This window comes from Cervus elaphus, chromosome 26 (genome assembly GCF_910594005.1).
Source record: "Cervus elaphus chromosome 26, mCerEla1.1, whole genome shotgun sequence".
NCBI classification, from domain to species: Eukaryota; Metazoa; Chordata; class Mammalia; order Artiodactyla; family Cervidae; genus Cervus; species Cervus elaphus.
The window spans coordinates 32,398,298-32,424,913 of NC_057840.1; the positions used below are offsets into that span (position 1 = coordinate 32,398,298).

The 26,616-nt window shown below is 41.3% G+C and overlaps 1 protein-coding gene and 1 long non-coding RNA gene across 3 annotated transcripts in view; one reads left to right on the forward strand and one right to left on the reverse strand.

Moving 5' to 3' along the window:
* The window catches only part of UST (uronyl 2-sulfotransferase), a 301,747-nt gene that overhangs the window by 266,870 nt on the left and 8,261 nt on the right, over positions 1 to 26,616 (forward strand). The gene's annotated exons all lie outside the window — the stretch shown is intronic.
* Positions 547 to 24,696, reverse strand: LOC122684362. 2 transcript variants are annotated; one of them, XR_006338008.1, is made up of 4 exons: positions 24,552 to 24,696; positions 21,338 to 21,381; positions 903 to 1,011; positions 547 to 625 (listed from the first exon to the last, which is right to left on the reverse strand). It is a non-coding gene; the product is annotated as an uncharacterized LOC122684362 (long non-coding RNA). The 2 variants fall into 2 exon arrangements; XR_006338007.1 differs by lacking the exon at positions 21,338 to 21,381.

Consider the following 26,616-nt stretch of genomic DNA (forward strand, 5'->3'; position numbering starts at 1 on the left):
CTTTATGACAGTCCCAGGAAACTAATACAAATAGAAATCTCCTTCCCATTTCCAGATGAAGATCTGGAGACTCATTGGTAATAAGATCTGTCCATGTTCAAAGCAACCAGCAAGTAGCAAGATCTGGATTTGAACAAAAACAAGCTACTGAGTGGGCTTCGCAGGTGGCACTAGTGGTAAAGAACCCGCCTTCCAATGCAGGAGACCTAAGAGATGCGGGTTTGATCCCTGGGTTGGGAAGATCTCCTGAAGGAGGAAATAGCAACCCCTGCCAGTATTCTTGCCTGGAGAATCCCATGGACAGAGGACCCTGGAGGGCTACAGTCCGTGGGGTCGCAGAGTCAAACACAATGGAAATGACTTAACACACACAGGCACACATCCAATACACCAGATTGCTTCTCTTGGTTGGGTGAAGGAATTGGGAGAAAAAGAATTATCTGACATTTGGAGAAAGTTAAATAAGTGACTTTACAATAATGCAATGACATATGATGAAGCTATTGGAATTTTATTTTGAATAACTATTCATTCTGAACAATGAGTGAAAAATCAGATGCACTGTTGTGTTTATATTGTACAATATGTGTCTTTAGTACACATGCAGCATGCTTAGAAGAACAAACTAGAAGGAGAACAAAACAAAAAAAATAACAGTTGTTAATTGTGTTTGTGTATTTTTGGTAGTTTTCATTTGTTCCTTTCTTTCCTGTCTTTCTTTCCTGTCTTGTCCCCCTTTGCTGTAACACACATGTGTCACAGATGCCGCAGAGTAACACGTCCCAACCCTGCTCTGTGCTCTCCATGTATCTTCCTAATCATCACACAAGGGCAGCAAACTAGATATTATTACCCAAATCCTACAGAGGAGAGAACGCAGCCAGATGGTGTAAGGACCTTACCTGAAGTCTCACAGCTGGGGAGAGGCAGAGCTTGTCTGACTCCAAACCCTGTGTGCTTCTACCATACTTTGTGGCCGCTTCCACGGTCATGATCAGAAGAAGAAGAGGACTGTGGGAAGGGGGATAATGAGCAGAGGTGAAACAGGAAGAAACTATCCAAAAGGGAGAGGATATATGGATATGTATGGCTGATTCGTTCTGCTGTATAGTAGGAACTAACTCAACACTGTAAAGCAACTAAATTCCAATAAAAATTAATAGAAAATTTTTTTAAAAGAAGAAATTATCGTCATGGCCCCTTCAGGCAGGGCTTGCTCATCCTTGGTCATTTGCATTATATTGCATTGTATGAAATAGGGGCATTATCCTTTGGGCATTAACCCTGCAGAGGCTTCTCGAAGACTGGCACATGGCTGCTACCTTTCTGAAGCCCCGCAGCACCGGCTGTAGAATGTTATTCATCACAGGGGGTGCCTGGCTCTCCTCCCACCCTTCTCTCCTTTCTGAAGCCCCCTGTCCCCCTCCCCCGCAGAGTTTTGGGAACACCAGATAAAGCAGATACTGAGTGTTTCTGGGACAAATACCCAGGAGTGTGTAGCCTCGGTGGCCAGATGTTATATTTCTTCAATCCCCAAACCGGAAGGCTAGTTAGAGCATGAGCAAAATTTTGCCACTGTTCTCTTTTGCATGTAGCCCTGAACCTTTTCCAATTTGACTAATTCAAACATTAAGCTATAAAGAAAAAAAAAAACTTAAGTTGCTTTAAAATTTTATGTATTTCTTTCTGGCTGTACTGGGTCTTCGTTGCTGTGTAGGCTTTTCTGTAACTGCAGCAAGCAGGGGCTGCTCCCTAATTGCGGTGCTTGGGCTTCTCATTGGGGTGTCTTCTCTTCCTGTCGAGGATGGGCCCTAGGGCGTGCGGGCTTCAGGAGTTGTGGCTTCCAGGCTCTAGAGCACAGGCTCAATAGCTGTGGCACACGGGCTTAGCTACTCTGAGGCATGTGGGATCTTCCTGGACCAGGGACCGAACCTGTGCATTGGCAGGCAGATTCGGTACCACTGAGCCAGCAGTGAAGCTCTTGAGGTTTTCACACACCACGGTCGGGATGCCATGTCAGTATCCTTCTCTCACACAGCCAGAGGCCAGGTTCCTCTCTCATTCATGTTTCCCTGCGAGAGGACTGGACCCTCTGTGAGCAAAGGACTTTGGTCCCGCATTTTTCTAGACAGATTCTCCTGCTCTGTGCCTGCCTGCAGCCTCCCCTATAGCCATTCTGGTACCCTAATGCCCCCTCCTTGCTAAGAGCCCTTGGCACCTAAACCACGCTCTCTCAAAATTTAGCTGTCTCGTGGCCCACTCCCTCAGAGCCCTGATAAATAACTCTAAAAATATGAAGGAATTAACAGCTGACAGTAACAGTTTATGCTGCCCAGGGGAATTTCTAACAATAGTGATAATAGTAATAAGCCCTAGAATGCTTTGCACATTGTGGGTAATCAGCAAAAAGTGATTGAACTAATATTCAATTAGTTGAATTGAATTTTATGTGGAATTTCTAATTTAATCCTCAGAACAATTCAATGACATAGGTACTTTCATTATTCCCATTTTACAGACGAATAAGCTGAAGTTTAAAGAGATATAGGTGATGTCACTGTTTTATTTGGAGATTCCTTAGGGGGGAAAAATCATTTTAAAAATATTTTGTTTTAGGGAAAAAAAATCATTTTAAAAATATTTTGTTTTATATTGGAGTATAGTTGATGAACAATGTGTTAGTTTCAGGTATATAGGAAAGGGATTGAGTTATATATAGACATGTTTCTATTCTCTCTCAAATGAAAAATAATCATTTTAGATACATTTTATTTTTATTTTAAAAATATTTATTTATTTATTTGGCTGTGCTGGGTCTTAGCTTCAGCAGGCAGGATCTATTTCCCTCACCAGGGATAGAACCTGGGCTCCTTGCATTGGGAATGTGGAATCTTAGCCTATGGACAACAAGGGAAGTTCCATAGATACATTTTATTATATATGAACTAGGTGTGATTTTTAAGGAGCTCTTTAAGAGGAAAAATGTTGTTTTATTCATCTGAATCTAGTGCACTAAAAATATAGGGAGGGGATGTGAACTTCAGTTGGCCATTAAGCCAATTCATTATTTTCTGTCTTTGGTACTTCCTTCCACTTATCACACCATCATCTAGAACAGAGGGTGAACTTGGTCTCCTTGGGGTATGGTAATATACTCTTCATCGCAACAGGTCATCCTAGGTCCTGTAGCCCAGGATTTGGACGTAGCCACTGCACATCCAGCCTCCTGTGATTTAAGATGCTCTTCCTGAGGTTGCCTGTCTCTTTCAAGAGGAGAATCATTCATGGTAGAAATGCAGACTTGTGCCTTGCTGCTAAGAACAAGAGTTTTCTATAAAGGCATGGATTTTCATTAGCACGAGAAACCCATACCATTTATAGGACAATCTGTTCTGCCCGCAGCCAGTGTTCTTCACCTGAAGCTCCACCACATGGTTTTCAGGGAATCCTTACATTGCCTCATCCCCATCCATTTAGTATGAACATACTTTGAGTGCCTGCTTTTTTTGGGAAGCAAAGCATTTTCAGACTGGCAACAGACATTCCCAACTGCCCGCACAGTAAGAATCACAGTCTGTATGTAAGACCAGCCTTGCAGGCCTTTCACACTGTTTCACACCCTCCCTTTCCAATGGCTGGTCTCTGGGAAGCCCTGCACGCTTGACAACATGCCCATCCAGCTGGACCAGGAGCCCTACCTCAGAAGAGGGAGCCCCATGGCTGTTAGCGCTGACACAGACAGGCCGGATTAATGGAGGACTATTGGACTGGCCTGATGGACTGATGTGGGCCATCTTCTTTGGAGCCAGAATATCAAGCTGACGCTCCAAATGGTGATGAAACCTTGTGTTTGTTCAGGGTAGATTTTTGGCTCGACCACCCTTGCAGACTTCCATGTTATAGCATAGGGTATTGTTTGCCTAAGCAAAATAGGGTATGTGAGTTGGTTCCTGGCATCGACCATGGAAGATTAGCTTGCTTTCACCAACCCAGAGTCAGTCCCCATGGCTATCGAGAAAGACCACACAACTCCCAGAGTGTCTGTAAGTAGATACCAAACCGCATGTGTTATTATTCTTGATCTTAGACCATATTATTATTAACTTTGCTTTGGTTGAAAGTGGCCCCATCAAATAGTTAAAAGAGAGTTTCACAGCCTTTAAGTGACTAGGGTACGTCACTTTTAAAGATGTTTTTCCAGAAGAAAATGTTAAATCCCAAATACATTTTTGGCTGAGTAGTTTGTTTTAATGGTCCAGAGTCAAAAACTGTAACTTAATTCCTTGTAAAACTTAAATCAATTTCTTGAGGGTTCCGCTACACAGTTCCCTCTGTTAAGCCGGAGATTTCTACTAGTCCCTAACTCTTAGTGTTAGCATATTCCTTTAGAATGCCAGTGTTTTTTCCATTTTAAAAAGTTCTATTGTCAGTATCTGACTTCTATGGACATACAGTAGCTTACTTGTGGCCTCAGTTGTGGTATTGTGGTTATAGTTTCCCCTTTTCTCTCATTCCCCTTTTTCCTTAGTATCATTGAGGAAACATGTGGCCAAATATGATCTCCATCTACAGTTTTCTACATCTCTGCATTTTGCTTTCTGAAGGCGACGAGGGTGGATGGGAGTGTTATTCAGAATTCTGCATCTATAGATTGAAATTCCTATTAAGTGTGACTGGTGCCTTCCATGTCTCATTTAACCATGGGGTTTAGTGGTAAGTTGGCATCTGCTCCATGCCTGCGGCCCCAGCTTAATACCACCAGAGACAAGAACACCGGGCCCCGCTCAAAGGCAGTAACGCAGCTGGAGAGCTCCTATGAAAGATCCAAGTGGTTTTCAAGTTTGCCTCCTAATGTGCTCGGTAGTCTGATGTTTTGGACATAAATAGCCGAAACTTCTTCCAGTTACACGTGCTTTGGATATCAGATTAATATGGGGCAGGAAACACTTGCAAAAAGGAATCCACCCAAAAGAAAAGGCCAGTATGCCAGCATCAAAGGCTTAGAGTTTTGTTTTACAAAATGGAAAAGAATACTACCCCATACCGAGCACACGTTGCTGAAATAATCAATGTCCAATCAACAATGTGCCCAATTCTGTCAGTTGATGACTATCATTCTTTATGAGGGGGTAAACTAATCTGGGACTGTTTTCAGATTCAGAGAGATTTAGGGGTCCTGAGGCTGAGTCCCAGGACAAAGTCTTTATCTAAAGTGCTGGTGTGTGGACAGGCTTTTCTGCTTCTTAAAGGCTATTATTATTTACTTAGGGCTCAGAAACCTTTGTATTTGAAGTTCACCTTTTTTTATGAAGTTGGTCTCTCTTGTGGGATACCTTTATGTCACTTATTTTCCCATTGGTTTCCCCTCATTTTTTTTTAGTAAATTTTTCTTTTCCTTTTAAAATAAAGATGCAGTGCTATAGAAGGATAAGGAAAAAGGATTTATTTGGTCCACAAATGCAGTTCAGTGTCACAAGCCATGTTTTTGAGCATCTTTCACATGCCTGACCTATCTGGGCTCAGGAAGAACTCTTAGGAAATGGCTTCTTGGTGGGTAAGGGTGCCCAAAGGACTCCTCCCCATGATGGGCATGCTGATTCTCTTGTCCACCCACGGACAAGGTGCCAGGAGGTACCAGCCTGGGAAGTCCCCAGTGATTGCAGGGCAGTGTAGCAGCCTCACACTCTGAGCAGCTCTCTCCTGGGGCTGAAAGACTGAACTTGGAGTCAGCCAGACTTTCTGAGAGGAAGCAGCAGTGTCTTCAGGAGCAGGGCAACCCCTTCTGTTTCATGTTTTATTTATTTAAGGAAGACAGATTATCCTACAGCAGCACCGTTTTGCCACCCAAGGCCTTGAAGGTCTCGTTTGGGGCTCCCCAGGTTGTGCTATTGGTAAAGAACCTGCCTGCCAAAGCAGGAAACATAAGAGACACAAGTTCAATCCCTGGATTGGGAAGATCCCCTGGAAGAGGGCATGGCGACCCACACTCCAGGATTCTTGCCTGGAGAATCCCATGGAAAGAGGAGCCTGGTGGGCTACAGTCCATAGGGTCACAAAGAATCAAGTACAGCTGAGTGACTAAGCACGCACACAAGTTTGGAAGTTTAAAGTCATTTCAGTTATAACTAAAGAGAACCATGCCCCAGAAAATCTGCTTGCAAACGTTATGGAAATTTTCCCAGCTCACCAAGGAGAGCACAGATGCCAGATTGCTGGGTGCCAGACATGTGTCTCTCAATTGCTATTGTTTCCTGCAGACGACAGTCAAGAAATATTCAATAGAGAATTGGAAGGAGATTTTCCTCTTAAATCCGCATAGAGCTTTAACACACTTAGGATGCGCATGTGCTTGGATTCATCATTTCAACCCTAGCTATGGAGTCTGAAATTTTGCTTGGCGGACAGCATCTGCCAGTGGGCAGCGATGGCTTCAGTCCTACGCTGCAAACTGAACAGAGGAAGGCTCAGAGGCTTTTGGTTGGGTTGTGCAGGCCACTCGCGGCGAGTGTTACAGGTTGAACCCTCAGCCAGTCTACTGACCAGGACTGAAGCCTCCACCACCCCAAAGCAGGCCAAGGGGTTAGCTGAGCCTCTGAGAGCCTGGTTCACTTCATCTTGTCTTCTGCAGTCTGTTAGGAAGCTAACAACTGCTCTTCACAGAAGGCTTCTTTTATGAATATATATACATATAAGTGAAAGTGAAAGTGTTAGGCACCCATGTGAAAGTGAAAGTGTTAGGCGCTCAGTCGTGTCCAACTCTTTCTGACCCTATGGACTGTAGTCCACCAGTCTCCTCTGTCCATTGGATTCTCCAGGCAAGAATCTGGAGTGGGTTGCCATTCCCTTCCTATATATATATATATATATTCCTTATATATATATAAGCTGTGTGGTGTGGCCAATACACCTATTTACATGTATATATTGGAGAGGGAAATGGCAACCCACTCCAGTGTTCTTCCCAGGAAAATCCCATGGACCGAGGAGCCTGATGGTCTATAGTCCATGGGGTTGCAAAGAGTTGATATATGTTTTGGTCATCTGATGCAAACAGCTGACTCATTGGTAAAGTCCCTAATGCCAGGAAAGACTGAGGGCAGAGGAAGAAGGCGTTAGAGGATGAGATGGCTGGATGGCATCACTGATACAATGGACATGAACTTGGGCAAACTTCAGGAGATGGTGAGAGACAGAGAGGCCTGGCGAGCTGCAGTCCATGGGGTCGCAGAGTCAGACATGACTGGACAACTGAACAACAACAATGCATGTTATGTGTGTGTATGTGTGCTAAGTTTCTTCAGTCGTGTCCAACTCTGTGACCTTCTAGACTATAGTCCATCAGGCTCCTGTGTCCATGGGGCTCTCCAGGCAAGAATACTGGAGTGGGTTGCCATGCCCTTCTCCAGGGGATCTTCCTAACCCAGGGACTGAACGCAGGTGTCTTATGTCTCCTGCATTGGCAGGTGGGTTCTTTAACTAGCACCACTTGGAAAGTCCATATGTATATATTTATATAGGCCATGCCACACAGCTTATGGGATCTTTGTCCCCTGGCTAGGGATTGAACCCGGGCCCTCGGCAGTGAAAATGCTGAGTCCTAACCACTGGGCCATTAGAGAACTCCCAAGGTTTCTTCTGTTAGCAAGGTTTTCTTCTCCTTTCCTGAGATGAGAAAGAAGTATAGATACAGGTCACAGTCAACAGCTTTGAGCCAATAGACTTGGGCTTGAAATCAGCTCTGATTCATAGCAGCTGTTTAACCCTGGACAAGTCTCTTAGCCTCTCTGAGCTTCGGTTTCCTCATCTGAAAGAAAAGGATGGTACCCTCACCAAGCTGTTTGGAAGATTAATGGAGACAATATACTCCTGCACAAATGTAGTTTCCAGGGCACTTTTCAAACCATCTCATCTGGTTCCTCACTTTCAGTCTCTCATAGGGCAAGGTTTTCAGCAAGTGCTCACTCTAGCCCAGTCTTTGAGTTTCAAAGGCGAGACCAGCACAATGGTTCCAAAGTCTATTTGTCATAGTGCTGAGTTCCGGTATTTGCTGGCAGGCTCCATGGTGGTGTGTGGCCTGAGTCCTCTGTGGGATTCAGCTTTTCCTGTCATAGTAGAACTGCCCATTTAGTGCCTACTGCTCTGAGCGGCTTGTTTTTAAGGCAGTGTCTCTTGTCGGGAATTAAGGAAGGATTGTTTTCCTTCTGAATGATTTTGAAAATCACCTTTGGAATCAATGGAGTTGTTTTCTTATGCAGCTGTTGAGGGCACATGAAGTTGACCGACCACATCCTGCAGCACATTCCCACTTGTTCTTCTCGTTTATTTGTAATATAAACCAAGAGAAAGTACAAACACACCCCATCTCAGATGCAAATTGAAGCCAGGCTGTGTTTCCACATATCTGTATAATGGAGTAAGTAACCTAGTGGAAAAAAGAATGGTGCTAATAATACTTAGGCACATTTTACTAGTAGTTGCTAATGCCAAATTAACAGTTTTTAAGAAGAGTTAAGAAATTGGTACAGAACAGTACTTTGATTAGAGCCCTTATTTCTTCAATGTGCTAGAATTAGGACTTTATATATACATGCTTCACTAGTCAGAATCAGGGAAACGTGTGTGTGTTAGTCAGTCCTGTCTGACTCTTTGCAACCCCACGGACTGTAGCCCACCAGGCTCCTCTGTCCATGGGATTCTCCAGGCAAGAATACTTGAGTGGGTTTCCATTCCCTTCTCCAGAGGATCTCACCAACCCAGGGATTGAACTCGGGTCTCCCTCTTTGCAGGCAGATTCTTTATCGTCTGAGCCACCAGGGAAGTCCAGAGAAACAGAATTCCATACATTTGTGGAGCGTTTCAAAACATAAAAATTTTCTTCATTTGGTGAAATTTAATCTTTTGTGCTTCTCCACCCCTTGCCATTTATGTGTAGTGTGCTTTACATAAGCTCAGAATTTTTCCTCAATAGTTCTAGCCCTCTAGAGACCCCAGAATTTCTACTTGAAATGTGAGCACCAAATTTTACTTAGGGAACAACCACCACCACAGAAATGTACAACAGGAAGATAATCCATGTTCGTGCCTGAAGATGTAGAATATTGTAAACATGTCATTTTTCTCAAATTAGCATATAATTTCTTCTCTTTCTTGGGGCTTCTGGGATCTTAGTTACCCAACCAGGGATGGAACCCATGCCCCCTGCATTGGAAGGGAGGAATCTTAATCCCTGGACTGTCAGGGAGGTCCCTTAGCACAAAATTGGAAGAAAAATTTAAAGTGATTCTCAAGCTTATCTAGAAAAATAAACATGTGAGTTAGTGATTTTTTTTTCAAGAAATGAGAGGAAATTAGCCCTACAAGATTCTGAAATGTTAGAAAGTTCCTGGGTTTAGCGTGATGATGCAAAGGCACAAGGTCAGACAGACAAGTCAATGGAACAGAAACAGATGCTGGTGTAAAAAGTACTGTGGTGTAGTTTAGAGACCATTACAAAGAAAGAGTAAATAAAGGTGTCATATAGTTGGCTAAATTTTCAGAGAAAAAGAATGGAATCTCATGTTATATTGTGGGGCTTAATAAATTCCAGATGGTTCTAAAGAGTAGTTTTTATTTTTTTTTTTAATGGAAACAATAGAAATAGAAGAAAACTAGGTGGCTATTTTTGTGATGATGGAGTATTGTGATGGGTTTACTAAGTATAAAAGCAACAAAACACATACATACATACAAAGAGAATAAAGAATATACGCATTTAATTAAAAGTTTAAAGTGAATATGTCCAACACACTTAGAAAAATTGTTTTTTGCAGCAATGATAAGATTTCATATTGTTAACATCTTATCATTAATATTAATAAAGAATTTTTATAAATCCATAAGGAAAACATCAATAGAAAAAAATGGAAAAAATACAGTGTCCAATAAATATTTTAAGAAATAAGCCCACTCTTACTAATAAGCTAGGAAATGCACGTTAAAAAGGACACCTTGTTTTCTATTAAAACATTTGTTACAGGGACAAACACTGGCAGAATGAGAGAGTCTCTAATGATGAGAATTTTGCAAAGAAATAGCATTTTAGGAGACTGCTAGAGATTAGGACAAATTAGTACCAGCTGGGGTAAAAATAATTTAATAATAAATATTCAGAGTAATTTAATAATACATATTAAAAATCTTCAGAATGTCATAGCTGGAGGAATGATCGAAATAGCCTATATCTTGATTGTGGCAGTGGTTTCACATGTATCTATAGCTATCAAAACTCAGAACTGAGTATTTTCAATGTGTGAGTATGTTAGTCACTCAGTCATGTCTGACTCTGCAACCCCATGGACTATAGCCTGCCAGGTTCCTCTGTTCATGGGGATTCTCCAGGTAAGAATACTGGAGTGGGTAGACATTCTTTTTTCCAGGGAATCTTTCTGACCCAGGGATTGAACCCAGATCTGCATTGCAGGCAGATTTTTTACCGTCTGAGTCAACATGCTCTCAAATACATTTAATGACATAGGTGATTTCCCAAAATATGATTGGACATGAAGTTCGAGAGAAAAAGATGCCAACAGTGTTTAAAATATGGCAGCAACTTTATTCAAAAAACTATATAGACTCGGGAGTACAATTAAATTGGAATATCTCAAAGATTTCAAGGTCGTTATTCATATCTCTGGGTGATAGGAATCCTAGTAACTTTTTCCTTTATTTCCCAACTAATACATAGTGAGCATGTAAGTAGAACTTTAATTTCTGGAAAAGGATTATTAACTTTAGGAAAATAATTGAATGGTCACATACAATTTATATGTGAAAGAGGGAAGTAGAAACAATGCCCACTAGATCACCTTGGCATTGCTAGTATTGAGCAGACCTTTCATCCCTTCTCTCTTCCATATTCTTTTCTGCACATGCAGCCACAGGGACCAGGGAGGGACAAATAAGGAGCATCATTTCCTGGGAGGCCGCAAAGATACCTGCAGATGGAATCCAAGGTCCAACCTTTTGTCACTTCACCAGCCTCACTCCTAAAGATGTCCAATCTATCATCAGTAACTCTCCCTTGGGATTCTTTGAATTGCCAATCAAATTCTAGCCAATGAACCCACCTTTGGATACACACACACACACTGACACACACAGCTCTTTCTGAATATTGGAGTTCTGAAAAGGTGTAAAGGTTTCTAACCCTGAAATAGTAAAATTCTCTAACTCTGCACTTAACTTTTCAAATAGCCTCGAGATTTTTATCTTGCTCTATGAACTACAGTGTAAACACCAAAAGGGCAGGAATTAGCTTCTTAGGGCTGAATCCTTGACCTTTTGGGGCAGTCATATAGATATTGAAGTGAAAAGTCGCTCAGTCATGTCCGACTCTTTGCGACCCCATGGACTGTAGCCCAGCAGGCTCCTCCATCCATGGAATTTTCTAGGCAAGAGTACTGGAGTGGGTTGCCATTTCCTTCTCCAGGGGATCTTCCCGACCCAGGGATCAAACCCGGGTCTCCCGAATTGCGGGCGGACCCTTTACCATCTGAGCCACCAGGGAATCCCAAACAGATATTAAGATATAGTAGATATCCCATATAGATATTAAGATGGTTTAGTTACAGGAGGTTAGCTCTTAGGTCTTTTCTGTTGCAGCATGACCATCCTTAGTCTGAAAACAAATTGACTTTCCTCTGCAGTAGCTGACTCACTTTCTGCCCCACAAGTCATCATCGTATGAAGTTGAAACGTCAGTATCAGAGTTAGCCAAACCAGATGTGAAATGCGCAATTATTTTCATGTCAAGGAGTGAAGTTTAAATATGCATCCTTCATTTGTTTTTAATTGAGTGATTACAGATGGCACCTAATACAGTCTGCATGCTATGATATCTTGAGGTCATTGATTTATGAGTTTTGCTAGGTGTAGACACTCCAAATTCTGGTCAACCCCCCTGGCATTCCATAGCACGATTCTAAAGGAATGTTAAAATGACATTTGCCTGTTTACTTTTTCTCTTGACTGATGAGGATCCTTTCTGAGAGGTAAACACTAGTGCTATTCAGGAGTGAAGTTTAGACTTTGTTGATAGTTTTCAATCAAGTAGATTTTCAAAACTGCTTCAAAATGAAGTGGCAGAAATTAAAAGCCATGGACTTTTCCTTGGATGCATATTAGCCATAATCATCATATAAATTGATTCTGAGTTTTTATAAAAGTAATGATCAATTGTACAAAAAAAAAAAAAGAACAAGAAACTTGAGGGACTTCCCTGGTGGTCCAGTGGTTAAGACTCTGCCCTTTCACAGCAGGGGGCGAGGGTTCAGTTCCTGATTGGGGAACTAAGATCCTGCATACCTCACGGTGTGGCCAAAATAAAATAAACCATAATCCCACCATTTAAAAAAATAAATGTCAAGAGTCAGGAGATGCAGGGAAATGGAATGTGAAGGTGAACTGTTGTGCCTCTTCTCCCATTTGATTTGCACTACTGAGTGAGCATTTGACTGTTCTTTTTCACTCTGTTCAGTGTCTGTAAAGGCCCATAGGTCAAGGCACCAGAGTCAGGGCAGCACCTGGGCAGGTGGTTCAGCCAAGCTAGGTTGGTGGCTGGGACAGAAGGCACAAGCAACTCAAATGCTGGACACGTCGGGTGGCTGCAGTCTGGAGACAGATCAGGAAGGCAGCCCAAGAAAAGATGACGACAGTGTTGGGGGTGAGTGGTAAAAGTGAAGGCCACAGCCCAACAAAACCCAGAAGACTCAGGGTGGAGTGTGGATGCCATAAGCTGAGACTGAGCCTCCAGAAAACTTGTTTAGTCGTCAGTGAAATCTCAGTTTCACATGGAGCTATAGGTTTTACACAGCCATGTTCATGGGGAAACACCTATGTTCAAAAGCAGAGAACTCCAAAACTGCCCTCAGCAGTCCTTGGTCAGCCCTGTGAAATACAGCTGGTCAGAAAAGACCTAGGGAGTGAGGCAGCCCATTTGTACTTCTTGGGGGCCTCCACCAGGTAGTGGTTATTATTTTCTGGGGGAACTTCCCTTGGTGGTCCAGCGGTTAAGACACTGTACTTTCACGGCAAGGGGTACAGGTTTAAACCCTGCTTGAAGAACGAAGATCCCACATGCCATGTGGTGAATGTGGTCCAAAAAAAAGGGAAAGCCAGCACAGAAAAGGAAAAGCCTTGGGACTAGATCTGATTTTCCTAACACTAATTCATGGATATTATTGGGTCTTCGGGGGCTTCCCTAGTGGCTCAGATAGTAAAGAAACTGCCTGCAATGTGGGAGACCCGGGTTTGATCCCTGGGCTGGGAAAATACCCTGGAGAAGGAAATGGCTACCCACTCTAGTGTTCTTGTCTGGGAAATCCTATGGACAGAGAAGCCTGGTGGCTCCAGTCCATGGGGTTGCAAAGAGCTGGACACGACTGAGTGACTAACACTATGGGTCTTTTGACCAACCGTCTCAAATTGATTCTCTTTGTGTTTTATTGTTTAGTTAAATAGCATGTTATGCTTCAGAAAGCAAGTCTGAATTGGTTTTGATCAAATTACATAGCTCAGGGACTAGGCAGAAGGTTGAATGCAGAGCTGCAAATCTCAGCAGGGCCATGTTCTGTCCATTCTAACTTGAGCATTTTATTGTATTTCCCTAAACTGCCCACTAGTATAATAATGGGTTGGGGAGAGTTTCTTACAAAATATTCCATTTGTTTCTTCTCTGAAAGCATTTCAGATGCTGTAGTCTTGAAATTTTTTTTTTTTTAAGTTTGTTATTTGTCCAGCCCAGGCGAAATGCAGCAGAAGAGAAAAGGGATAGGAAATAGTCCTACCCAAAGGGAACTCTAGAGAGAGAGAAAGACATGAAACATCCAAAATAAATTTTTCACATTTGAAGCATTATATAATCAATTCTAGAGTGTGTGATACTAATTAAGCAAAAGGCATAGAGAAATTTCTAAAACTAGTTAATATGTAGGCAAGAAAAGTCTATCTATAACTGTACATGAATACTCTATGGCAGGAGTCCCCAAGCCCTGGTATCTAATGCCTGATAATCTGAGGTGGAGCTGATATAATAATAATAGAAATATAAAGTGCACAATAAATGTAGTGCACTTGGATCACCCCAAAACCATCCCTCCCCTCAACTCCCAGTCAGTGAGAAAATTGTCTTCCACAAAACTGGTCCTTGGTGCAAAAAAGCCTGCTCTATGAGATACAAATCTTTACTTTCACTGAACCACCAGTTCTTAAAATTTGGAAGGAGCAGGGCTTCTTAAAGTCTTGATGTCCCTAATTGCAGGAAGTATAGTTTACCCACTAAGTTTCAGTTAAATTTAAGCTTAAATTATTTTGTTTCAGTTGCGAAGATAAGCAGTTTTCTGTTTTAGTAGCAGAATACTGCTCCTCCAAGAGAATAAATTTTGAGAAAGATGATAACAATAATACTGAATATCAGTAATTGCTGTTGTTACAGTTAACACTTATTTGGAAACTTATTGTGTCCTATGCACACTTTTTAAGCCCTTTAGATATATCATTTCATTTAATCCTAATAACGTCCCGATGAGATAGATACTATTATTATCTCCATTTTACAGGTCAGTGAGCCAGTCATCAGCAGAACCAGTTTTCAGATTCAGGCCTGGGTTTTCAACACCCTCTGCTCTTGGACATTCTACTGTCTTTCCATGTAATGAGCAAAACTGAAAACATGACCCTCTGGGGGAGATAGGTTAGTTAATAAAAGTTATGATTCTGGGAATTTTTTTTTTTCTGTTACATTCTTAGAATCCAGTGTTTCTGGAAAGCTTGGAAATTCTGTTGAGATGATGTTCATTTATATGCTAGATACGTTACTTTGTTCTGTTTTTTTCTGGGAGAAATACATTATTAGTTGAAATAAGCTGGCTGCTTTAATAAAATGCTTGCGAAGCCTCAGTCTGGTGAACAGTAAAGTCATTTGTATCAGTCATGCAGCAATTTTGCTTTTCAGAAGGATTTTAATGAATCGGGGAATGGAATTTAAGAAAGCAAACAATCCAAGGAAAATCGCTTATTTTTCTAAAATAGCAAAGCAAAAATTGGAATCGTTTCCAGTCTAGTTGCTGCAAATGTCTGCTGGAGTCTTAAAAATTCTTAGAGTACATGATTTATCATATAGAGCAGAAAGGTGATTAATGAGCACTTCTTTAAGATCTTTTTTATGATCCTATGATCATTATTCTAGTTGTTTAGATAGGCAAATATTCCATGATGTATTCACTGTTAAAATTATAGCAGGTTGACCTTTAGTAACATTTATTTTTAAAGGTATTTATCAAAATATACAATCTACAGAAATAAATATGATTACTAAGGAAGTGAAATCAAATTTTTGAAAGTATAGTTGATTTACAATGTTGTGTTAGTTTCTGGTATACAGCAAAGTGATTCAGTTATATTTATTTATATTTATTATATATCTTTTTCAGACTTTTTCTTTATAGGTTGTCACAAGATATTAAATATATCAGTAGTTCCCTGTGTTATACAGTAGAACTTTGTTGTTTTATTTTATATATAATAGTTCATATCTGCTAATCTCAAACTCCTAATTTATCTCCCGGGCCCCTTCCTCTTTGGTCAGGTAAGTTTGTTTTGTTTCTGTTTTGTAAGTAAGTTCATTTGTATCATATTTTATATTCCACATAAAAGTGGTAACATATGATACTTGTCTTTTTCTTTCTGACTTACTTCACTTAGTATAATAATCTCTAGGTCCATCCATATTGCTACAAATGGCATTATTTCATTCTTCTTATGCCTGAGTAGTATTCCATTTTATATATACACCACGTTTTCTTTATCCATCCATCTGTCATATGTCAATGGAAACTTAGGTTGCTTTCATGTCATGGCTATTATAAATAGTGCTGCTATGAGCATTGGAGTGCATGTATCTTTTCTAATTAGAGTTTTCTCTGGATATATGTCCAGGAGTGGGATTGTTGGATCATATGGTAACTTTAGTTTTCTAAGGAACATCTGTCCTGTTTTCCATAGTGGCTGCACCAATCTACATTCCCACCAACAGTGTACAAGGGTTCCCTTTTCTCCACACCCTCTCCAGCATTTATTGTTTATGGATTTTGTTTGTTTGTTTGTTTATGGACTTTTTAATGATGGCCAGTCTGACCCCAGGGTGAAGTGCTGATACCTCTTTGTGGTTTTGAATTGCATTTCTCCAATAACTAACACTGTTAATATTTCTTCATGTGCCTGTTGGCCATCTGTCTTCTTTGGAGAAATGTCTATTTCGGCCTTCTCCCCATTTTTTGATTGGGTTATTGATTTTCTTAGTATTGAGCTGTTTGCATATTTTTTTAAAACTAAACCATTGTTTGTTGCATCATTTGCAAATATTTTCTCCCAGTCTGTAAGTTGTCTTTTCATTTTGTTTAAGGTTTCCTTTGCTGTGCAAAAGTTTATAAGTTTGATTGGGTCCTATTTGTTTATTTCTGCTTCTGTTTCTTTTGCTTTGGGATACTAACCTAAGAAAACATCGCTATGATTTATGTCAGAGAATGTTTTGCCTACGCTCTCTTCTAGGAGTTTTATGGTGTTCCGTCTTATGTTTAAGTCTCTGAGCCATTTAGAATTTATTTTTGTGTATAGTGAGAGGGTGTGTTCTAATTTCATTGATTTACATGCAGCTCTCCAGCTTTCCCAATGCTACTTGCTGAAGAGACTGCCTTTTCTCCATTGTATAGTCTCGCCTACTTTGTTGCAGGTTACTTGACCAATAGTATGTAGGTTCACTTCTGGGCTCACTATTCTGTTCTGTTGATCCATATGTCTGTTTCTGTGCCAATACCATGCTGTTTTAAAGACTGGGAGGATTATACCTTCAGCTTTGTTCTTTTCCCTAAGTCAATTTAATGTTAATTTGATTTTGTTAGCCTGTTAAAAAATTATTGGCAGTCAAATATTTTTACAAAGCCCTTTGTTACTTAGGAAGATCACTGGCATGATATGATTAAAGGCTATGAATATCAATTAGCTTGAAACATTGCATGCTAATGTTCAGGGTCATACTTCATTCATTTAAAATTGTGGCATTTTTTTTTTTACTATTTGCTGTGTTCATTTTTACGTCTAAAGACCTATCCCGTATGTGGAGTAGGGATTTCCATGACAGTTATGAAAATGACCTTATTCACTGTCTGCTGCCATAAGGCACAATCTTGAGTGTCAACTGTTTTCAACTATTTGACAGTGTATGTCAGTGTATTTATCATACATTAGGAAAAATCAGTCACTCATATATCTATCTAACCAGGGGATGAGCTAACGGTGTTGTTACTGTTCAGTCAATCAGTCGTGCCCGACTCTTTGCAACCCCATAGACTGCCTCACACCAGGCTTCCCTGTCCTTCACTATCTCCCAGAGTTTGCTCAAACTCATGTCCATTGAGTCAGTGATGCCATCAATGGTGTTATATGAAGCTAGAAACTGATTCCCTCATAAACATTCTAAGTAGATATAAAGAATTATGTGCTCAGTTGCAACCATTAGCGTCTCAAAGAATCAGATCTGAATACCTCAGGGAATGCCCAGAGGTCATGAGGGTCTAAAAGCCTTCAGTGATCCTCAGGGTACTGTCCTTTCAGCCCCAAACTGCTAGAATTGGAGCTTATGTCTAGGGGCAGTTTTGGACCGTCAGGCATGATGACCAGAATCACAGGCGTGAGGATCATTGAGCTGAGCCTGGCCATGATCACTGCTGGGGGCTTGAGAGAGAGAATGGTGGATTGTATGCCACTAACTATCACTCCTGCCAAAGCGCCAGCAAAACTTGGGGGCAGGAGTGACTCCCTGCCCAAATATCACCCCATTCCATCACGCCCAGTGGCTCTCCACCTCCTCCTGCTTTGGACTTGGTGGGATAAAAAAAAGAAGGGGAGAAACAGAAGTTCTTATGGTCCAGAGGGTTCTGTAGCACTCAGAAAAGAAGAGTGAGATTAAATCTACCTGAAGAAGAGCCAAAGCTCTTTCCCTCAACTTCATTTCCAGCAAACAAGCCTTCATTTCTTCAGTTCAGTTTAGTTCAGTCACTCAGTGGTGTCCGACTCTTTGCTACTCCATGGACTGCAGCACGCCAGGCTTCCCTGTTCATCACCAACACCCAGAACTTGCTCAAACTCATGTCCATCGAGTCAGTGATACCATCCAACCATCTCATCCTTTGTTGTCCCCTTCTCTTCCTGCCTTCAATCTTTCCCAGCATCAGGGTTTTTTTCAAGGAGTCAGTTCTTCTCATCAGGTGGCCAAAGTATTGGAGTTTCAGCTTCAGCATCAGTCCTTCCAATGAATATTCAAGACTGATTTCCTTTAGGATGGACAGATTGTCTCTCCTTGCAGTCCAAGGGACTCTCAAGAGTCTTCTACAACACCACAGTTCAGAAGCATCAGTTCTTCAGCTTTTCTTCTTCATTTCTTATCTCAAGTAAAACCCAAAAACTGATGATTGAGTTAGGTAGTATTATTAAATTAGAATCCTTTTTTTGGTAGAAATGGTACAGTTTTCATGGAGTACCTGCTAATTCTTGTTAGCGTGTTCTATGACTTTGATCTTCAACCCCATCATCTCCATGAGCTCATAGCTAAAGGAGATTATAGGCATACTAGCACTGTCTTTACAGTCTCTTGCAATTCCAGATGCTACTGGGGCCAAAAGCGACCCCAATGCTTAATGGAAAAGCTAATGAATCCATACAGGTCTTATTTTTAAAACCTGCTATTTTAGGTGAATTTTAGTAGATGTATCTAGTAATGTAAAAGGAAGTAAGGCAGTAAAGACAAGGGAAATGTGAATCAGAACCATGGAACTCACAAAGACTTGAAATACTCAGCCTTTTGCTAAGGTACAGAAACTTTGCTTCTTTATAACACTTGATGGGTCAGAAAGTGCAGTGATTTTCCTCTCTTCTCCAAAGAGAAAGGTGAGGGAAAGCGGGACATTTTAAAACTGAACCGGGGACTCCTAGTTTCTCTTCATGAGAACCCTCAGCCTCCACAGAAACTCACAAGACATCTTAATGAAGAAACTCGGGACCTTAGACTTTGAGCTGTGAGGGCTGCAAGCAGTGCAGCCAGGAGGTTACCTCAGCTCGGACCAAGTAAATAAATCATTTGGTAAAAGCCGTTAAAGGGAAAGGTTACTGGAAAGTCATAAATGAGCCAGCCTGCCTATGGCTGGTTTTGCTAGAATGTAGAAACCATTTGAAATTTTTTAAATGTTTCTCTGGGTATGATTTAAGAAGAGGACCATGACATAACTAACCAGTTTCTATTATTATATCAAAATGAGGTAAAATATATACATATATGGTATGGATTCAATGCTAATTCATTAATTCAATTTTATGCCATTAGGTTGTTGTTTTTAGAACATCATGAAACTTCATTTCATGCCCCAATAAAACTAAAATGTAATGGGTTACAGCTTTTCTGTTTGTTGATTTTTCTCCTTCAAACATCTTTGATTTTCCATCCTTTGAAGAGATATTTTTTCCATGTCTTGCATGTCATTCAAATTATTCTTTTTTCCTGTCTCCCACTCCACCTGTCTCTAAGACAGTTTCTAAAGTGAACCAGGACTGACAGAATTTAATGATACCTATGAACACTTTTTGGAAACATTAGCATCCCTTTCTTGGCTGCTTCTAATGCACCAGCATGGTCTCTCTAGCATTGCATGCATGTCTGTTCTATCGTGTCCGACTCTTTGCCACCCCGTGGACTGCAGCCCTCCAGGTTCCTCTGCCCATGGAATTTTCCAGGCAAGAATACTGGAGTGGGTTGTCATTTCCTCCTCCAGGGGATCTTCCCGACCCAGGGATCGAACCTGCATCTCTTACATCTCCTGCGTTGGCAGGTGGGTTCTTTACCGGCTGAGTTACTGGGATTCTTTTTAGTTCTCCCCTTGCCTCCCGTCTTGCCAAAGAGGAAATCTGGAGCTCAGCAACACAGTTTCAGGCTTGTGTCACATCAAACCAGCAGCTTGTCCTTTTTCTCCCTTCCAGTGAACATCACAGGTTTCTGCAGCTTCTCACAGCCATTAGCCAGGGAAGTTCAGCTGAAGGCATCCATCCCCACTGACCATCTTCATTTACAAGCCTCTAACTATCAACGCCTGTTATTGTTCCTCCTCTTCTCCTTCATATGTCAGAAGAATGAAAGAACTTAATTTTTCTCATCAGAAGACATTTACATTTCTATTTTACCTCAATAGATATACTCCTCCCCCACTATCTGTTTCTAATAGCAGCTTCTGCCTGAAAGCGATTAAATCATTTAACTATCTTCTCTTGGAAACTTGCAGCTACTGTAGCCCACCATCTTTCAAGTCAACTCATTGGAAAAGAGCCTGATGCTGGGAAAGATAGAAGGCAAAAGGAGAAGGGGGTGGCAGAGGATGAGATGGTTAGACAGCATCACCAACGCAATGGGCATAAATTTGAGCAAACTCTGGGAGATGGTGGAGGACAGAGGAGTCTGGCGTGCTGCAGCCCATGAGGTCGCAAAGAGTTAGACAGGACTTAGCAACGGAGAAACACCAGTCATCTTTTATAGGCAAGTTCTAGTTACACAGACAAGTTTCTATCACAATCAAACCTTTCAAAAAGACACTGTAAGAAATGTATTGTTTTCTTCTCAGATTGCATTTGTAAATTTTAACCTCTGTAACATTCTTACAATATTTAAATGTTCACAGAAAATATTTACCACTGTTCTTCAAAGTAATAGCCATGGTATCCAGGCATTTTCCCTGAAGGTGGTCTTATAGCTACTGGTATTAGCTTGTCAATTTCAGACCTTCCTTAAGTAAATAAATGGATCTCCTCCATACAAATGGACAGTGGCAATTTCATCTGCAAACAATTTAGGCCTTTTAGATATTCATACTGTCTTACCGAGCATGCAGTCAAAAATCTGATCTCAAGAGGAGGAGATAAATCTGTTAATTCACATCCTCCTAAGACCTGGTACTACCAGTGTGCTATCAGTTACCCAGATAAAGTAATTTTAAAGTAACATTGTAAATTCTCTCAGTGGAATTAACGGCATCCTTGGAACTTCACTTCAGGCTTTCCTGACTTGGATATGGTTATTTTGAGTAGCACCTCTTATTAACCTAACTTTTTAGTGCCTGAACAAGAGGTTAAATATCTTGCTTATCGACATGCTTGTCTTCCATGTAACAGCTACTTCATTCAAAGCCCTGAAAGGGTTTATCAAAATCTCACCATGTTTAACATTCCAGAGAGAATATCCGAGTTGCTTGTTCTTGGGACTCACCTTAGGTTCACTCATCAAGACTGATCACTGTGGTAACTATAAGGCTAAAATAACAACAATGAGAATGAATTAGACCATATTGTGCTGAGAAAAATTTATCTAGGATGAATGATAAAGCAAAAGCTAGATTCTGAATATCTAGTTTATAGAATTCAAGAATGAGGAACTGCTCATCATATGGTAAAATTTACTAAGAATTTCTGTGCACTAAACCATAGCACTCCCATATTAAGTGCTATGCTTAAGGACTTTCTATTGTCACAGATACTAGGTACAAGATCTTCAAAAAGTCCTATGCATTTTACGTCTTCAGTTAAGTTAGGTTATAGTTGGGTTGACACTGTGTAAAGTTAAAGAAAATGTCTTAAAATTTAGGAAAACTACATTACACAAATTTCAGGGTCTTTGACAAAAGAAAGTAAACTGTGTCCTAGAGCTGTCAGAATTGAAGACCTTATCAGCTATCAGAAGAAGATTCACTACTCAATATCTAAAGCTACCATTTGTTTTAGGAGACATGCAAAAAGGCACATGATCACTTATGAACATGGATGTTTATGTCATAGTATTCAGTCACAGAAACTGTAAAACAACTCAGTTATATAACAATAGCAAGATACACGTGACCTATAGGGCATCCATAAAATGGAGCACATAAAAACACATTACAGGGAATTCCCTGGAAGTCAGTAGTTAGGACTCAGCGCTTTCACTGCTGAAGGCTCAAGTTCAATCCCTGGTTGGGGAACTAAGATCCTTCAAAGCCATGCAATGCAACCAAAATATATGCATATGTATGTATATATTGAAAAATATGACTTGGAATAATTAATACTGTAAGCGAATGCTTGTCATCAGTTAAGTTTTAAAAGACTGTAAAACTAAATAAACAGTACAGCAGAGATCTATTTTACAACTCATATACATAAATAGGAAAAAGACTAGAAGGATACATATTACTACAATAAATGTGATGATATAAAATCATTTATCTACTTAATCTTTTCCCAAAATCTATATATTTGCATATGTGTGTATGTATATATATGTTAGTATGTATACATATGGCTTGTATATACTATGTACATCATAACCAGAAAAACGAATTTTTCAGCTGTAAAAGACTTTTCCAAAAATTGATATTTAAAGCTAAAGGCTTATGAACTGCACAAGGACTTTATTTTGATCCTATATATAAGCAGATAGGTAGCTTAATCTACATGAAACCCTAGAGAAGAAAATAACAGAGAAATAGAAAAAGGACACAAAAATGTACCCTGTGTGTGTGTCACCATCTGTGGTAGAGCAGAGTAACTGGATGTCAGCAGTTGTCTTTAACACCAGTAGAGCTAGACTTAGATGAAGCAATGTGTTTGCAGGGGAGGGCCTCTTCCCTGGCAAATGAGAGGAGTGTGGAGTGTGTGTGTGTGTGTGTGTATAGAAGACAAGTAGCCTAAGCCTGCTAACAATATACAGACTGTGAGTAAGAGAAAGAAGAAGAATCTTGCATATAAAGTAAAAGCAGAATTTATGAGATTGTCAGATGTCAAGACATTCGGACAGAACTACTGGGTCAGAGTTTCTCTTGATCCTTTTTGTTCAGATAAATTCATTTGATTAAGTTGCTCTCATCAGTCATTGATAAGGGCTTCCACAATATGAATCCAAATAAAGTAGGAAAGGTAACAAAAATGCATTTCTCAATAAAAACTCTATTTCTAACATTTCCTTAATATTGCCACAGTAAGTCTTCCAATAATTTTTTTTTCAGAAATGGGTATTTTCAAACAGAAATGTTCAGTTCAATTGTTGCTGTGAAAATAAATCCTTCTGTTATTGCCATTCTCACGCTCAAGCCAATATTTTAATGGCAAAATGCTATGTTGGAAAAAGCATGTGTGTCTAATTGGGTGGGATATCCTTTCAAAGAAATATAGCAGCTTTTTCATGATCTGGGTCATGAGGCCAAAGTTGGGGAGAAAAGAAACAGGAACAAATGCCCTCCACTCAGTGAACAAGGGCAGCAGGAGAGGCTGGGGAACTGGGCCAGCTGACCCGGTGGGCACCGGGGAGCCCCTCGCCCCCTTTTCTTGGAGCTCAAGAGTGTGTGAACAGGAGATCAGGGATGTCTCTTCCAGCCCTGACACATTTCAATCTAAGCTTTGGGATCTGAGTGGGGTTGGACAACCACCACATCAGAATCGGCTGGGGTGCTAATTGGAAATAATTGCATTGTCCAGCCAGGTGCTCACTTGTTCGCACAGAAGGACTCAACGCTAACACTCAGCGCCCACCCTTCAGTGGGGTCCCACGTCTCATCTCTCTTCTGATGCTCCCCTCTGACAGAACCCTTCCAGGCCTGAAGCAAAGCAAGGATTCTCAGATCTCTTGGGAAGCTGTTGGGTGAATTATACACTCGTTTCTCTGTTTATTGTTTACTTTTCCTCCTCTAGCTGAGAGCCTGTGGTTTCAGCTTTTAGCGGTTCTTATTTCCTGGACTCATTTTTTGTGCTTAGTAGATACTTAATGCAGAGGCGATGAATGAGCAAACAGAGGCCAGGCAAGAAAATCCCCCACCGCCCACCCCCAGCAACTGAGGGTAAGCGTTGCAGAATTGGCTTCCCCAGACCAAGAAGCTGGGAGCCCCTCCAGTGGGCAGCCCTCACCTCAAGAGTCCATGGGGTTAGGACACTGCCTGAACAATGTCTCTAGAAACGCATGCTTCCTTGCAGGGCTGCCTGCCTGCTGTCCTCTCAATGGGCCCTGGTAACCCACAAGCCAATTGCTTTTGCTTTCAAAATTCAAAGCAAACTGGAGACATTATAACAAGTCTTAGGACTTCCATGCTGGTCCAGTGGTTAAGACTGCAAGCTCCCAATGCAGGGGTCCATAACTAAGATCCCACATGCTGCAAGCTGTGACCAGGAAAAAAAAAAAGAATCTTTTTTCTCATCCATCAAGGGAGCCCAGCACTTGCAGCCATTAAAAAGAAAAAGAAGTAAATCATGTAACTTTCACTTGGCTACATAGAATCAAGGTGTTCTTGAAATTCAAAGTGAGCTCAATTTATTTTTTAATTATTGGTATTTCCAGATCTGAAAAGAAGATTGCAAAAAAAAAAAAAAAAAAGAAATCCCTCTGTTGATTTTACCAACCCCAGGCTCCTAGTCAGCCATGAAGCGCTTTTTGTTCTTTTCTCCCCTAATTGCCTTACCTCCGAGAAGCTGGTCTTAACATGCCATCCATCATCCCAGTGGCAAATCAAACGTGGCCGTTTCAGCCAACACACTGCTGCGAGCCACAGCGACACACACTCATTTCCGGCAGGCAGCTGCAGGGGAGCCGCCTGTGTTTGAACTGTGTGGCCTCCCTGTGTAATTCAGGAAATGAGTTTACTCTATCTGTGGCGAGCATCGTGTTCACCCGGTTTTGGGAGCAGCCGGCAGGGCGTGGGGCTTGGCAGCACTCCCTCATGCTGGTTAATGCCCCAGCCCCACTCCACCTGGCCTTGACTTTTATCACACCTGCCACCCAAAAAAAGTACACCTCTTCCCTTGGGTGCTGGGAATGTTTGGATGTACTCTAACCTGAGATGCGTAAACCCCAATTCACTTTTTAAAAGAGCAGGGCTTCTTGGTGGATCACCTCTTAGCTCCCCTGAAGCTGAAGAATTGATGCCCGTCTTTCGATGATGCTTTTTTTTCCCCCCAGTGGTAAAATGTGGCCCCACGTCTGGTTGTTATTCAGTTTCTGTTCATTGCTTTTGCCCATCATCTCTGCTGGACCAGACTCAGACAAACTCAGATTGTTGAGGCGAGGGGGCTTTAGTAGGTGTGCATTTACTTCGATCGAGGGAGAGATGCCAAAAGCAGCCCAGGATCAGAAAAGATGGCAAGCCCGTGGTGAGGTTTTGTTATTTTGCATATGGTGAACCATCTTGGAGGTCATAAAGCGAGGCCTCTGTCCTCTGGTGCAGCAGCTGGGTTTACACAGTATTTCCAGATTGTTTATTTTGGCCCAGAGCCAGGGCGACATCGTTTTTCCATTATGCTCGTTTGACAGATGAAGAGGGGTGGGGAGGGAGACTTCACGGGGCAGGTCTGTGATTTCCTTGTTATTTACGTTAGAGGGACTTTTAAGAGTTCTGAAGATTATGAACCAGTCCAAATATAATGTCAGTATGGCAAAGCTCGAAAGAGCCACTGCTTTTGCAAAAATCTGCGTCGTGGGCAGTAAAGCAATATCCATGGATGACCTCAGCTTGTGGCCCTGTTGGGTGCATAGCTTGTCACTGTTCAATCTTGCATACAGACAGGTTGCTGGTAAGTGATATTTAGCATTACATTTAAAAAGTTAAGGGCTTTCCTAGTGGCTCAGATGGTAAAGAATCCACCTGCCATTGCAGAAGAACTGGATTCAACCTCTGTGCTGGGAAGAGTCCCTGGAAAAGAGAATGGCTATGGTCCATGGGGTCACACAGAGTCAAACATGACTGAGTGACTAACACACAAACATGCAAAAAAGTTAAGTTCTCAGCGTTTGCTCGGCAGTGCCCTGGGAGAACAATGAAGGAACCTAGCCTGCTTGCCTTCGACGGGCAGGCATCCTGTGCAGACAGGAGCACTTCGTGCTGAATGGAGCCTTTCCAAGGTCACTGTGGAAGTTGTCCTTTGCAGTCCTTTCCCTGAGGATACTCCCAATGGGCTGGTCTGAAGTTCTTCCCCCAGAGAGCGTGCAAGACTAGCCAAAGAGCCACAGTTTAAATTATGTTCACAGCAAGCCCTTTGCACTTGGGTCAAGTGCATGTGATCGGAATGAATGTTTTTCTTCTCAAGGAAACATTTTCTTTTGCTTTTGGAGAACTAGCAATTAAAAAGTACCCCAAATGATGACAAATTAAGTAATTGAACAACATTAATATAGAAAAATTAGGTCACAAAGATGTTTTATTGCCCCAACAGTGTTTAGATTTTTTTTAACGAATGACTGTAAATAATACATGTGACATAAACTCATTAGCCACAAGGTCATGGTGTGTATTATATGTTTCTGCATAGGTATTAATGTTTGTAGTAAAAGTCCCTTAGTGCAACATTTCTTATTCAGTCGCTAAGTCATGTTTGACTCTTTCAACCCCATAGACTACAGCACGCCAGGCTTCCCTGTCCTTCACTATCTCCCGGAGTTTGCTCAGATTCATGTCCACTGAGTTGGTGATGCCATCCAATCATCTCATCCTCTGTCATCCCCTTCTCCTGCCTTCAATCTTGAGATGACAT